Below are 13,839 nucleotides of genomic sequence, written 5' to 3' on the forward strand. Positions count from 1 at the left end.
TTCACTGCAGTGTAAAAAAGACAAATTCTGCCTTCCACAGATCTTTTTTCTACCAGCTTCTACCAGATCTTAGGGTCCAGGTCCCTAAGCAAAGAGCACACAGACCAGCCAGCTGGCTGTGTTACTTTCAGCAGAACTAAACGGCTCAATCCACGCTCCTGTGTAAGCCTTCCTACTCAGTTAAAAACAGCTTCTCGTTAACTTACTGGGCACAGCTGCTCTTTGGTAACACTATGTTTGCAAGAACTCCTTGAGCAGATTCTACTACATAACATCTTTAGATTAAGTGGCAGAAAGATCATAAACACTACAGAGAATTTGCTATGCTGTAAGTCCATTAGATATTTCTATTCATTTCATGATTTCTTAGTAATTCAACACCTTTTTACGACTATGATCTATAACTTCTTAAATCTGTTTTACAATTTCATTATTGCATTCCTTCATGACAAACACCAATCTGAAACAGTAAGCACAAGTACTGAGTTACAGGGTCTAAATTTACCACAAAAAATAAAGTCATGCTACAAACTAATCAGAATATGTTGGCCTTCTGATTAAATTCTATTAACTTCTAACACTGTATGTAATTCTTTCAAGGACTTTGTCGAACTCCAGAGTCCTACATACTTTCTCCAAACAATTCCTAGTTTTGGGCTTTTTCCCACAGGCAAAAACTCAGTTAAACCCTAGCCAAATCATTAAGACAAGCATAATATATAGTCCCCTGTAAGAGTTAAGAATTCAGAGGTTCTTTTGCAGACAAAAATCACAACTACTAGGAGGCCATTCTAATAGTAAATCCACACTGCAATCATATTTTGCTGACTTAACTGCTGCACTTAGGTGTACACATAACTACCTATTTTGTGATATTACAAAGCTACACAACCTAAGAAATAAAACTTCGAGAGTTTTTATTTACTACTACACAATGAAAATGTGCAAGATATTAGTAAATACAAAGTTATAAAAAGAAGGCCAACATGCCCAGGCTGCACTTTATGAAACAGAAAGACAAGTAATATGTACATAGGGAAATTTTACAGTTATTTTAAATCCCTAATACCAGCATTGTAATCAGCCATTTTGTCCTCTTGCAAGACAGTAGTGCACGCTGAAAAAGAAGCCCATGATTACCTGGAAAAACAAAGGGTAATGTGAATAAATGAGACGACAAACCTCACCCAAATTATCATGCATTAGTACTTAGCATAACACTGAAAGAAGTTCATGCTTGATAACACATTTTATTCTGCGTGTTTTTTGGTAATTGCAAAATCTCCATAATTGTTTCTTCTATATCCTAAGAAAAGGGAAGGACCTCTATACCCCCACCACAGTCAACTGAAGCTTGCTGTCTTGGGGTGACCGGAACACTTGCCTATACAAATTAGTACCAGGCAACTACAATTTCCAGCCTCCACTGCCAAAACATTGAACTGTTTCTTTGTAAAGTCCACAACTTGCCATTCTGTTACAGCTGTCAGAATACTAAAAAAATTTTATTGGTGGAAGTGTTACCAGTTAAACACTGTTCCTCCATGCAGCATCCTCTATGCCCTCAGAAGAATACAGAAAGTATTATTTCCAGAACTGGAAACCATCTTCCAAGTTCTATTTATTGGATACCTATTACAGAAATCTAAACTAGCAATTGTGTTTAGTCAAATTACAAGCAAGAAACCAATTCACACAACTAGAAAATATTAAACCGGAATGAAAAACCCTAGAAAAAGAGCACGTTCATTTGCAGTTAGTTAAAACTGCACAAAAGTTAGTTAAAAGGCACAAAAACCTGTAGCCTTCACTACATGAAATCAACTTTCAGTATTACAATATTCTTTCTCCACCTTAATACCAAGATGGCACATGTGCTCTGAAGGCTATTCACTTCTTTTTGCTTCTAGTCTAAAATAAACTAACCACTACTTTGAAATCCACCCATCATCATCATGGAACCAAAACTTCCTGGCTTTAAAACTACACACAACTTGACAAAATAGTTCTTCCAAAGATGCTTTGTTGGAGGTATCTCTCAACTGCCCACTTTGCCCTCTACTGAAAGCCCTGTTGAACAAAAATAAAAAGCACAGACTGCTATATCTACTTTGCTAGACACAAAATTATTAGCCAACATGGAAAAGCAATAACTATAGACCACTGTATCATAAATGTGTTCATATTTTGAAAGATTATTTTTATTCTGTGCATTCTAATACATAAAATTGGAACGTCCACAAGCTTTACTCCACTATCCAAATTAATCAAATTACATAAAGCAAGCTCCAGCAAAAGAGAAAAAATAGGAAGGAAGGTGGGAAAAAAATCAACTCTCTGAAGGTCATTGCTTCTCACAGACAAATTAAAATACACATTTTTCCCTTTTTCTTTTCTTTCAAGTTTTCACCACACTAACTATGGGACAACAAACATTTGACAAAGAATTAATCCCAGGAACTTTTTTTAAGTAGATAACAACAACAAAATAAACTTGTCCAGAGAAAGGCATGCACAGGAAGCCCCAGCATTTTTTTGAGGCTGTTTTACAAAATTAATGTGTTTGCAACACCAGCTCTGCACAAGCTGGAAAGGAAGTAAGTAGTAGAAAACCGTGCCTTAATCTATAATAGTTTCAGCAGCAATTTTACTTATAATGTAAGTTAAAACTCCATGGGTAGATTCATAATTTTTAAAAAGTTGTTAGCATATTCTGTAAGCAGGTACCATCCAACTCCCTGTACTGTTCCGCAAAGCAAATTCAAAGACACAAAATATTGCAATAGCGTACTTTCAGGTAACTGGAAACATAAAAGCACAGTTTGCATGTTCAACTCTTACTGAGCATGCAAATAGTTAACTCTCAATGTAATTTGGCTTTGCATACTAATGTTTGAATTGTTCCTTTAACAACAGTAAATGTGCAGGCAATTAGGTCTGCCCACTTTATGCACCCAGCTTCAAAAGAGATCCTATCAGGAATTCCAAATCTGTTAACTTAGGTTATTTGATTGTATTAACTATGAAAATAAGTATACGGAACATGATGCTTTGTATTTGTGATACAAGGCTAAATCTCAAGGTTAGGTATCTATTCCTCAGACATTCACCACCATCAGAAAGATTCAAGTTTAAAAATGTTAGGAGTATTAAAGATTTTAATAGATCATAAAACCTTAAGAAACGAGGAATCTGGGCAGATAACCACATTCTGAAGATCTTGAAACCACCTCAATTTTACTACAAAATTCTGAGTAGTTCGTAAGCTTCATTTCAAGTTTACATTTCTATGTCTGGTACTACCCTACAGCAACAATGTTTCAAAACTATAAAAATGGCCTAATTTGAGCCCATAAATTTTGAATTGAAAAATGACCTGAATTCATTCCATAGACATTCTTCTCCCACACCAGGCTCACAGCATGAAAAACATCTTGAAATAAGTGATCTGAGACAAAGGGCAAGGAAAAAAAAAACAGATAGAAAAAGTATTTTTTCTCATTTTTATCTGCAACCCACGATTCAAGAATTTTTACATTTTTTTTAATGAAAACACAGGTATGAAATCCATAGTCCTAACTGGAAGCAGCATGTAACAACCTCCAGCAATGGCAAAAGCAAGTTATCAAAAATCTAACTAGTTTCCACAATTGCTAGCAGCACGTATGTAGAAATAAGAAAGTGCTAGGGTAGCTTATAATATACATTTTCAGAATACCATGTCATTCTTCAGCAATGTACATACCTAGGAATCCTTAAACACAGAGGATATTACTCGTTTCTGCAGAGTTTGATGATTTTCTTCCCCATTATTTTGAACCTCTGTAGGCCTTTAATATCCAAAATACTTCATGACAAAGCACTCTACAATCAACAATATGTTAAGTGATACATCTTCCTTTGTGTATGTTGAATATTTCACCTTTTAGTTTCACCTGATAGCTCATCTGCACACTGAGAACAGTTATCTAACTGCTCATATTTACCTTCAGACCATACAGGACTTACAGATCTCTACCACGGTCTCCCGCAGCTCATCTCTCTTCTAAGCTGAAAACTTCTAGTCTCACAACAGAAAATCCACCCCACATTTCTGATCATCCTATTTCTAGATCTCTACCAGTTCCAGTAAATTACTTTTAGTCAAGGCAAAAGAATATCCAAGCTGAAAGTACTATTTAAGACGCAAGTAAACCATCAACTCACACAATGGTGTAACATTTTCAAACTTGGGTGTAGTCCTCATGGAGTCCAGACAGCGGTTAGGCCAAGCTCTCAGTTTTCAAAAAGCTAATTTACAAGTACCTAAAAGTTCAGAAAAATATTCATTGCTAATGCAGCCTATAATATTGCTGGGGATAGAAATTGCAGGTGGTAGATGTGAACTCCTTCCTGATTAACCACTTTTCAACAGTTTTACTAGGCCTGTTATTTCTGCCTATGTGGCATATAATTACTTTTACAAGTCCCCTCCCAAAAGATTCCCTTATAGCTTGAACTTCACAAGTCCTTAACATCAAAACGTACATACTCTTTTCAGGGATATGCTACAGTAACTGTGATAATAACTTTCCCAAGGAACCAATATATGGCAAATGCTTTATTAGAAGCTGAACAAGGACAGCATGAAAGGGGAAGAAAAAAAAAAAAAAGAAAAACAAAAAACAAAAAAAAAAAAACAAAAAAAAAACAAAAAAAAAAAAAAAAAACAAAAAAAAAAAACACCACCAAATACATAAATGAAGCTCCATAACCTGAGAAACAGAAAGATGTACTTGTCTTTCTTAAAGCTGCTTATTGATGGAACACCTGAAACTGCATTTCGGCACTACTAATAAAGCTCACCTTCAGTGTGAGCACTCCCACTCTCATAAAGGATTTTGTAATTCAAAGACTTTATGCAATTCCCCTGCCTTCACATTCTGGTCTAAATTACCACAGACCCAATACCTAGCGGCCAGGCCATAGTCAGGAATGTCCTGCCTTTTTGTTGCTATGACTGAAAGCATGCACACTGAAGTAAACCGCCATATGGTCAGCTTGCATGACCAAAAGCTCCTCACTCCAAACTGATCCCAGGCCCCTGAAATGACATACCATTCAACAGGAGTGGCAGACCACGCCATGAACTCACAGAATGGTATCTGGGAACAACATGGCTCTAACCCACAATACTGTATCAGGCAAAAGGAGCAAGTTCAACTCCAAAGGGCCTTGAGGGGAAGCCATATGGGGTCACTTGGTCTGTTCAGCCTGGAGGAGACTGAGGACAGACCTCACTGCAGTTACAACTTCCTTGTGAGGGGAAGAGGAGGGACAGGCACTGATCTCTTCCCTGTGGTGACAGTGACAGGACACGAGGAAATGGCCTGGAGTTGTGTCAGGGGAGGTTTAGGTTGGATATCAGAAAAAGGTTCTTCATCCAGAGGGTGCTTTGCAACTTTTGGGGTGGTCCTGTGCAGAGCCCGGCGACGAACTCAGGGATCCTTGTGTGTCCCTCTTCCAACTCAGGACATTCTATGACTCTACCCAGGTCTGTATCACAGTAAATCCAAAGCAGATTTCCACAGGGGCAACAGAAGAACCCTGTGAGTTTAGAAGTTTCACTAACTCATATAAGCATAAGCCATACTACAATTTTGAAGACAACAAATCAGTTACAAAAACATTTTTCCTCTATTATTACCTATTTTTCCAAATTTTAGGTATTTTACCTATCTCAGTCTTGAAACATTTATCATAATTTATTCAAATCAAGTACTTCAAATACTTCCATCAAGTCAAACCCAAACATGAAGAGTTTGATTTCTAAAACTTAGTTTCTCACACTTTTCTATATCTTTATTTGTAGGTTAGTTTACAGAGTTCTACACTTTTCCCCAATTTAATTTTAAATGGAATTTACCCTTTTTCAAAACAATTTATGATTATAGACAATTTATCCAGCTCCAAAGCTATAGGCTCATTTACCATTTTGGCAACTTATATACTTTTTTAGTCAAAGAAATAAACTGTGAAAGTGAAACAAAACCTGACACAGCAGAATAATGTCTGTCATACAACATCTACCATGAATATAAGTATTTATGCAGACCTTCTTAGAGACAAGCTCTCTGCTAATAACTAGTCCTTTAATTTTATTAGACAAAATCCAGTGGGATATCACAGGTGTAATGACCTAAACCCCAACAATCTGATTGAGTGACTCTATATTTTACTGGCAGAAATGTGACAAAGGAACTAGAGCATATTTTGTTTGTGAAAGTTCCCTATAATATCTGCATTAGTCAATGAATTATTCCATCTTGCCTGAGAATCAGAAACTAACTGGACACTGAAATTTTTTCAGTATTCAGTTTTCAATACGAGATGTGTTTTGAACTTTAACTCTTGCAACTTTAATACCTTACATTTAAAACCCTGACATGTTTTCTAACCTCTGTTTATATAGATTATAATGATTATATAGATTGTCCTCAGTTTTCAGGGTACACTGTCCTAAGTATGGTGTCCCAAGTATATTGTCCCAAATAGCCTGTCCCACAAATGTTAGACATAAACAGAATTAAGTATAAAAATGAGTACTTGCATAACTCAGTAGAATAACTACTCACAGACAAAGCCAACAACTCAACTGCTATGTGCAATTCCATAATTTTAAACAGGTGAAATGAAGTTGGAGGAAAGGGCAAGTCTACAGCTGAATTTATTATGACATACAATGCCACCTACAAAACCTGAAGTAAGCTGTAAGTCTTCATATAACAAAACTATGATAAGAGTTTCTTTATAACATATTTGGGGACTTCAGATCAGCAAATTCTTATTAACATCTTCATTTTGTGATTTGATTACACAACAATTACTATCCTTCAAGTACAAAATATTGCTTATCCTAAGGGTCTTCTGTTATTTTAAACAGAAATCAAGATAAGAACTCACCACATAATCTGCTAATTTTGTAATATATTTTTACTAGATAACTACTAAAATCTTAACATTTCAGAACATCACTCTTTGAACCATTCCTGTGATCATTCAGAGATCTTGAAAATACCTTATATTGACAGAATTACAGTAATACACCTTCCATTCAAAGCTCCATGTATGCTAAATTCATGTTTCAAAAGGTGTTGGGGTGGGGTTTTTTAAATTTACATTGGTAGGATGAAAATATCACCTTTAACAGCACCACAACCCCATTCACATTCTGTTCAGCATAATGCTGATGAAACATATCTCACCAAAAGAAAACTAAGACAAAAATTCAATATCAAAGTGAATTACCTGAAGAACTATGAATCAGACCAAGAGCTGCTTAAACTCAGAAAATTCTTAATCTATAATCTACTCAACCCAATATCTTGTAATACAGTTAAGTATAAAATTGTATTTTTAATAATTACTAAGTTTGCTAATATTACCTTAGGAATAGTCTAATAATTAGCAGTTGACAACATAATTTTATTATTTGAATGCAATACTGATTGTGCATTCAGATCTAGTGCAGAACTATTTATTTTATTTGTTTAGAAATTAGGTCAAGAGATAAAAAATTCCGCATGCAATATTCAGCAATAATTAAAGAGTAAAACTTACAGGATTTGACTTTTTTTCCTATTTTATTGTATTTACCGGGAGGAAGACATCAGAGACCAAATCAGATTACATTTTTTTAAAACAAAAACTGACCAAAGATTTTTCTCTCATATACATTATTCCAACTCTAATCCAACAGTTATTTAACCATGTCCACGTATCTGGGTGATACGTATTGTTTCCTGGGTCACTCCCTAGAATGGAAATTGCTAGCACCAACACCACTCCTAACCTAAGCTGAGAAAAAAAACAGCATGAGGGACAGTAGCTCAGTTTACTCGCATTTCAACCACTGAAACAGAAATCATGCTTGTGATTTCCATTTTCTTGTGTTTGGGAAATACTTGTCTGAAGCAATGCCATCAGGTATTTATGACAGTTCAAGGAAAAATAAACGTAAAGCCCAAGACAAATTTTATACCATAGACATAAAAAACCACACTCCATTAGGCTGCCATTAAGTTTCTTGTGGAAAAAGTGATTCAGCTGAAAAGGTGCTGGTTTGGTACCCACTAAATGTAACTTCAGTTCCTACAGTTGATAATTCTCAGCAAAGAATCATAAATCTGCAGTTTAAAAAGTAAAAAATAAATGCCGTTTATTCTCTGAGCCAGTATAATTGTTTTTAAAACACACGGACACATGAGTATTGTTCCTAACATAGTTAACCTATCAGAAATAATATTTTGCACACACTTCCCATTCCACATTCCCAGCTAAAATCAAATGCAGAGGAGAGAAAGCTCATTAAGAGAAGCCTGCTATCATGGCATAGGGCCCTGATCACACAACCAGCTTCGAAAGGGTGCTACAACCACGGACAGATGTGGAACGGGCGCTTAACTCAGTACTTTGCTCAGCACACAACTCGTAGCTACATACAGGAACAAACAAGATGCACCAAGAAGAGACTTTTGTTTGGAAACCCCACAACAGTTTCATCAAACCCCTGACAGACACGGAGAGAGGTAAAACTATTTCACGCCGTCCACCCACTCCGAACACGCGAAGAAGCCGCCCGACTTCCCGGAGAGCTCCCACCGGCTGCCCCGACCCAGCACTGCCGGCCGCGAGCAGGAACGCGAGACCCACTTTTCCCACTCCTGCCGGTTTCGCTTCCTCACCTCGGTCCCAGCCGCCACCCTCTCGTCCGCGGCGCGGAGCCCCCGCACCGACCCCTCCCGGCGCGGGGGCTGCCGCCTGCCCTCTCACGCCTACGGGAGCTCCCCAGCGGCACTGCGGCCGCCCCGCCCCGCGCCCCGGGCCCTCCCCGGCGCTACCCCGCCGCCGGGACCCACCGCGGACCCGCGCTCCGACCTGGTCCGACCCGCTTCGGCCGCCCCGCCGGCTCCCCCCGCTCGCAGCCGCGCCCCTCCTCCCCGCACACCCACGGCCGCCGCCAGGGCCGGCTCGGCGCTCGCCCCGCACCTGTCCGGGAGAGGCTCCAGCGGGCAGGCGCGGCCAGGGGGCGCGGCGAGGGGGAGCGGCGACGGAGCGGCGCGGGACGGGACGGGACGGGGCGAAGCAGGGCGGGGCAGGGCAAGCCCGCTCCCCGCCGCCGCCGCCGGGCACCCGGTCCCCTCGCGGCTCTCGCAGCCCCTGCCCTGCCGCGCCGCAGACACCTCGTTCCCAGATTTCGGATGACAGCTGCTGGATGCGCACGCGCGCGCGCGCGGGGGGCAGCGCACGTGACCCAGGGAGCGGTGCCTCGCGCGTCACGTGCCGGGGGCGGGGGGCGGTGCCGCGGGCGCTTCCGGGCGGAGGAGCGGCGCGGGGGGGGGCGGGGCAGCGGCGCGGATCCCGCGCTCCTGCGGGCCGGAAGGAGCGTGCCCGCTTCTCTGGGCCGGGCCCCTGAGCGGCGTGTGCGCCCACCGGGACGCACCTGGAGAAAACGCCATCGCAAAGCTTAGAGCAAAGTCGGTCTGTTGCAGAATCACAGAATCAGCTGGGTTGGAAAAACGCTTTCGGGCCATCGAATCCAGCCTATGACCCAACACCACCACGTCAGCTAGACCATGGCACTGAGTGCCAGATGTTTTCTTCAACACCTCCGGGGGTGGTGACTCCATCACCGTCCTCCGCAGCCCATTCCAATAATAACCTTTTCTGTGAAGAAATCCTTCTGCAGTTCCTCCTGTTGTAACCTCAGAATGGGCAGGACCTTTCAGGTCCATAGGAATGGTGGATCTGCTGGAGCAAGCTGCAAGGTCGACATGGTTATCCTGATTAATGTCTGTGCCACAGTGTCTCACATCAATCAGTACTGCTGTACGAAAGTGATTTTGTTTGCAAAATGTTAACGTTGCTTTTGATGACAAAGGCCCACAGTGCTCAATGCCATGTGTTTCCTTTCTGAAGTGCCATGGTACAGTATAATTCTGACTGTTCAGATTGCTGCTAAAATGAATCAGTCAGTGGTTTAATCACTGTGTGATGTGCTTTGACTTTTCTTATTCATCAGTAGTCTATGTTAATTTTTTATTTTGCACCTGGTTGCTGTGTTCTAGAAAGTAGTGAAAAACAACCAGAAGATGACTGAAGGACAAGACCTCTTTAGTCCTTCTTCAAGTATACCTGTTCTGTTAAAAGAAGTCATACTTCATCTTTGCGAGTCAAAGACTTTTTCAGTACTAAAGGAGCCTGAAAATACAGGAAATTTTGGGCCGGTGGGGTTGTTTTTTTTTTTTTTAAGGAAGCATACTTAATGCTGTAAGTTTGCTGTGCTCAGAGACACTCATGTTGTTTTGTCATTTGGACACAATATTATACATAAAGAAAAATTGTGCAGCTGTATCTCTGAATATCTCTGTATGGCACTATGTCCAGCAGTGTCTAAAATGAATCATCCTCTTCTGCCTAGGGAAACAAATTTTGTTTCACTGAATATGAGTAGAAGAAACAGGGAGTTATTTGCCTTCTTCCTTGAGCCTTTGGTGGGGTTAATAAAATATTTGTTTAATGCTTACGGGAAAACAGTGCAGCTGAATGCAGTTGCTCATTGTTTGTTCTCTGCTTGCTAATTCACTATGAAGCAGAAAAGATTGATGACTTTACATTGTTTTCAAATGAGATCTCTAAGACTCATGCAGAGTACTTGGTTGAAGAGAAATTACAGCAATAACTCTTGGAAGTATTGAGTCAACACGTCTCCTCATCTGTTTTTCTTTCCGGTTACAAGTGTCTGCAAGGTCATGGAGTGCCTGGAGTGTGTTACAGTATTGCCAAAGCATGCACCTCCCACAGCCACAGGCTTGAGCAGTCCCGAGTAATGGACTAAGGATGCACATGGGTAGTCTGGGAGCATTAATCCCCATAGTGCTGTGGCTATGGAAAGCTGTGTCTTGACATCATTTTTCAAAGCCAGTAGCTAAGAACTTCTGTTTTGATAGATGGAAGTAAAGACAGGGGCATTTTTCAGTTATGTAGCAACATGTGGTCAATAAATCAGCATTTTGGCTTTGTTAAGCTGTGCTGGCACGGTGCTTCCAGTACTTGTTCACCGTGCATGGTTGCATCTCAAAGCACCTGTGAACTTGCTGGCATGTTCTACCTGGTGGGAAGAATCTTTTTATTACTGAGGTTTCAGTAAGCTTTTCTGCACTTTCTTCCTGCCTTTCATGTTTTGGGCGATACATTTAGGCTACTATTGACTAGTAACAAAACCCTGGTCCCATAACTACAACCACTAAGAGAAGAGGATAACCTGTAAGTTCCCTTACCTGTGTTTTAAGTTGCTGATGCAATATCTAGGCAGCACAAACCTCTGACCAAAAAAATAGCCTTTTCGCTGTGTGACAGTATATATTTTCTCTTTCACGGAGGTCAGAAACCATTCCTGGTTTGAGGAGTTAACATCTGTTCTGTTTTAGTTACAAATTTGTCTTCCATGACACCTCTGGGTCCCTGTTTCAGTGTGGTACCACTCATGGTGAAAATTTTTTCCTTGATATACCCTGAATTTCCTGTATTGCAATGAATGTATTTGTCTTGTCTTATCACTGTGTTTTTCCAAGGAGACTCCATCTTTGCTATGCCCTCCCACTAGGTAATGGTGGACAGCAATAAGGTTACGCTGAAGCCTCATCCTCTTAAGGCTGAACAAACCTAGCTCCCTCACTTGCTTCTCATTAGAGATATCCTCCAGTCCCTGACAATTTTGTGGCCTTCTGCTGGAAGTCTGGAAATATGTCAATGTCCTTCATATACTGGCAGTTGAGAACTGGTCACAGCGTGCTATTTCACTCAAGTTGGTGCAGAATATTTCATTTTGGTTTTAAATGTAGGTCATTTCCTTATCATGTAGCAGTAATGCTAAAAAATCTTTTCAGAATTTTAAGTAATGTATTTGCTTAACATTGCAGTCACATAGCTATCTAAAGTTATTTTAGATGTACGAAGCACTCGCTTCTAGAATTCCACTGCAATACTTCTTGAACACATGAGATGGCAGCAAATACCAGAAACAAAACACTAGTGTCCCGAAGCAGAGAAGCTGATGGCAGTGAGACAGATTTTGCACTGCTCCTGATGCAGTTGTCAAGTCTGTGAAGATTGCTGCAACTTCTGTTATGCTGCATTGAGTTGTAAATCATGATGTGAGTGCTGGCTGTTTAAATGCAATAGTGACTGAAAATTTCTGTAGCCTGTATGTTTCATTAAGAGTATGCAGTTTGGTAATGTTATATAATAGAAGAAACAGCTTTTTTTTTTTTTTTTTTTAACTATACATCTTCTGTCAGTTTTGCATCTTTTTCATCATATTTTTAAAGTATTGACAGCAATATGTAAGCTTCTAACTTGCAATGTTCTGGAAATTCATTCGCTCATGGAATTCTGTAGCGATTAAACATTTCCATGACATGAAGATGAAGTTAAGCACATTTGAACTGGGAATGATGAACAGTAAAAACATTAGCAGGACAAATAGGGAGTTTGTTTAGCCACAGATATAGTTGGTAGGTATCCTTCTTCCAATAATGTCATTCTATTCAGATGAAAAGAATTTTAAGTGCTCTGTCTCAGAATCTTTTGGCTTTACAGTCCCAGAATATCGATGCATCTCTTAGAAAGGCCAGACTAGATAATCATAAATAGAACTTCCAAGTTGAGAATTCACATTAAGTATTTATTTTTATTATATTTACCCTTGAAATTTTATTTTAAACATAGAGGGAACCTTACTATATTTAACATTAATCACTTTCATTAGAAAGTTTACTTATACAGACAGTGTTCCTTTCAGCTGACAGCTTTTTTTCTCAAAAAATTCCAGGATAAAATACAAAGGCTATTCCATATTGTCTCTGCAGGGCAGTAGTGCCAGAGCAGTGTATTGCAAGTCTACATAGGTATCAAGTCTCTGAGGACCAGATTCTGGCCTCCCCATCAGTTCAACTCAGCAGTCAAAGATTCATTATTTGGTGACCCTAGATTTTTCTTTGGTCGTGTTCTTGCTGCCGGATTTATGAAAAATATAATTCTGATTTCCAGTAGTACTGGACAGATGGTTAAGAGCCTTAATTCTACTGTAGTGTGAAAGGGATAAAAAATTACCATTACATAATCAGGTCAGCTTGTCTCCCCTCTGTGTAAATGAATTTGTCTTCTTTTCAGTACACTGTTTTCTGACCTATATTTAATAGTGTTCTAGATCAAAATTTTCACAGTATCTGTCCATCTGGTCTGCAGTACCCATGTGACTTCAATGGGCTTCTGTAGTTTTACATGTATAAAAGACAATTCCATGTTAATGACAAGGTGAAGATGAATATTCAGAGAAGGAGAAAGAACACAGAATTTTTTCTTGCCCTCCACTGTAAATAAATAACAGAATTCATGTACATAGGTTTACCTGAAAAGAAAGCAAATACATTGTGTAATTACATAACTCACCCAGGTATTTTATACTTCCAATGAATTTGGTTTGTTGATGCTGTTCACTGAAATGTGGGAAAGTCTTTCAGTTTATAAAGTAGGCATAGAGCCAAGATGAATTCCACTTAGATAATAGCTTATACGTTAGGGGAACCAAAGTCTTTCTTGGGAAAGTGATAGAGATGGCTGAAGCTCTGAACTCAGGATGCTCACGTTCTCTTGCTGTATGCAGAGATTGTGCTTTATTTCAGAACAATAGGTGGCAGTCTTTATCGTCTGCTTCTCTAATCCACAAGCAGTTAAGGTATCTTTCTTCCACACAAAAGAATTACTAATATGCTTAGACTGCAATAGCAGAAAGTAAGG

General features: G+C 39.7%; 1 protein-coding gene across 7 annotated transcripts in view; it reads right to left on the minus strand.

The window, feature by feature from the left end:
* The window catches only part of KDM4C (lysine demethylase 4C), a 320,050-nt gene extending 310,784 nt beyond the window's left edge, over positions 1-9,266 (minus strand). For 3 of the 7 annotated variants that reach the window (XM_048290783.1, XM_048290782.1, XM_048290788.1), the window contains exon 1: positions 9,028-9,266. The gene's annotated coding sequence lies outside the window, so the exon portion shown is untranslated. The remainder of the gene's footprint in view (positions 1-9,027) is intronic. The other 4 variants (XM_048290786.1, XM_048290785.1, XM_048290787.1 and 1 more) reach the window with 3 other exon arrangements.
* Between the last annotated feature and the right edge of the window lie 4,573 nt (positions 9,267-13,839).

Source organism: Corvus hawaiiensis, chromosome Z, assembly GCF_020740725.1.
Source record: "Corvus hawaiiensis isolate bCorHaw1 chromosome Z, bCorHaw1.pri.cur, whole genome shotgun sequence".
Classification (NCBI taxonomy): domain Eukaryota; kingdom Metazoa; phylum Chordata; class Aves; order Passeriformes; family Corvidae; genus Corvus; species Corvus hawaiiensis.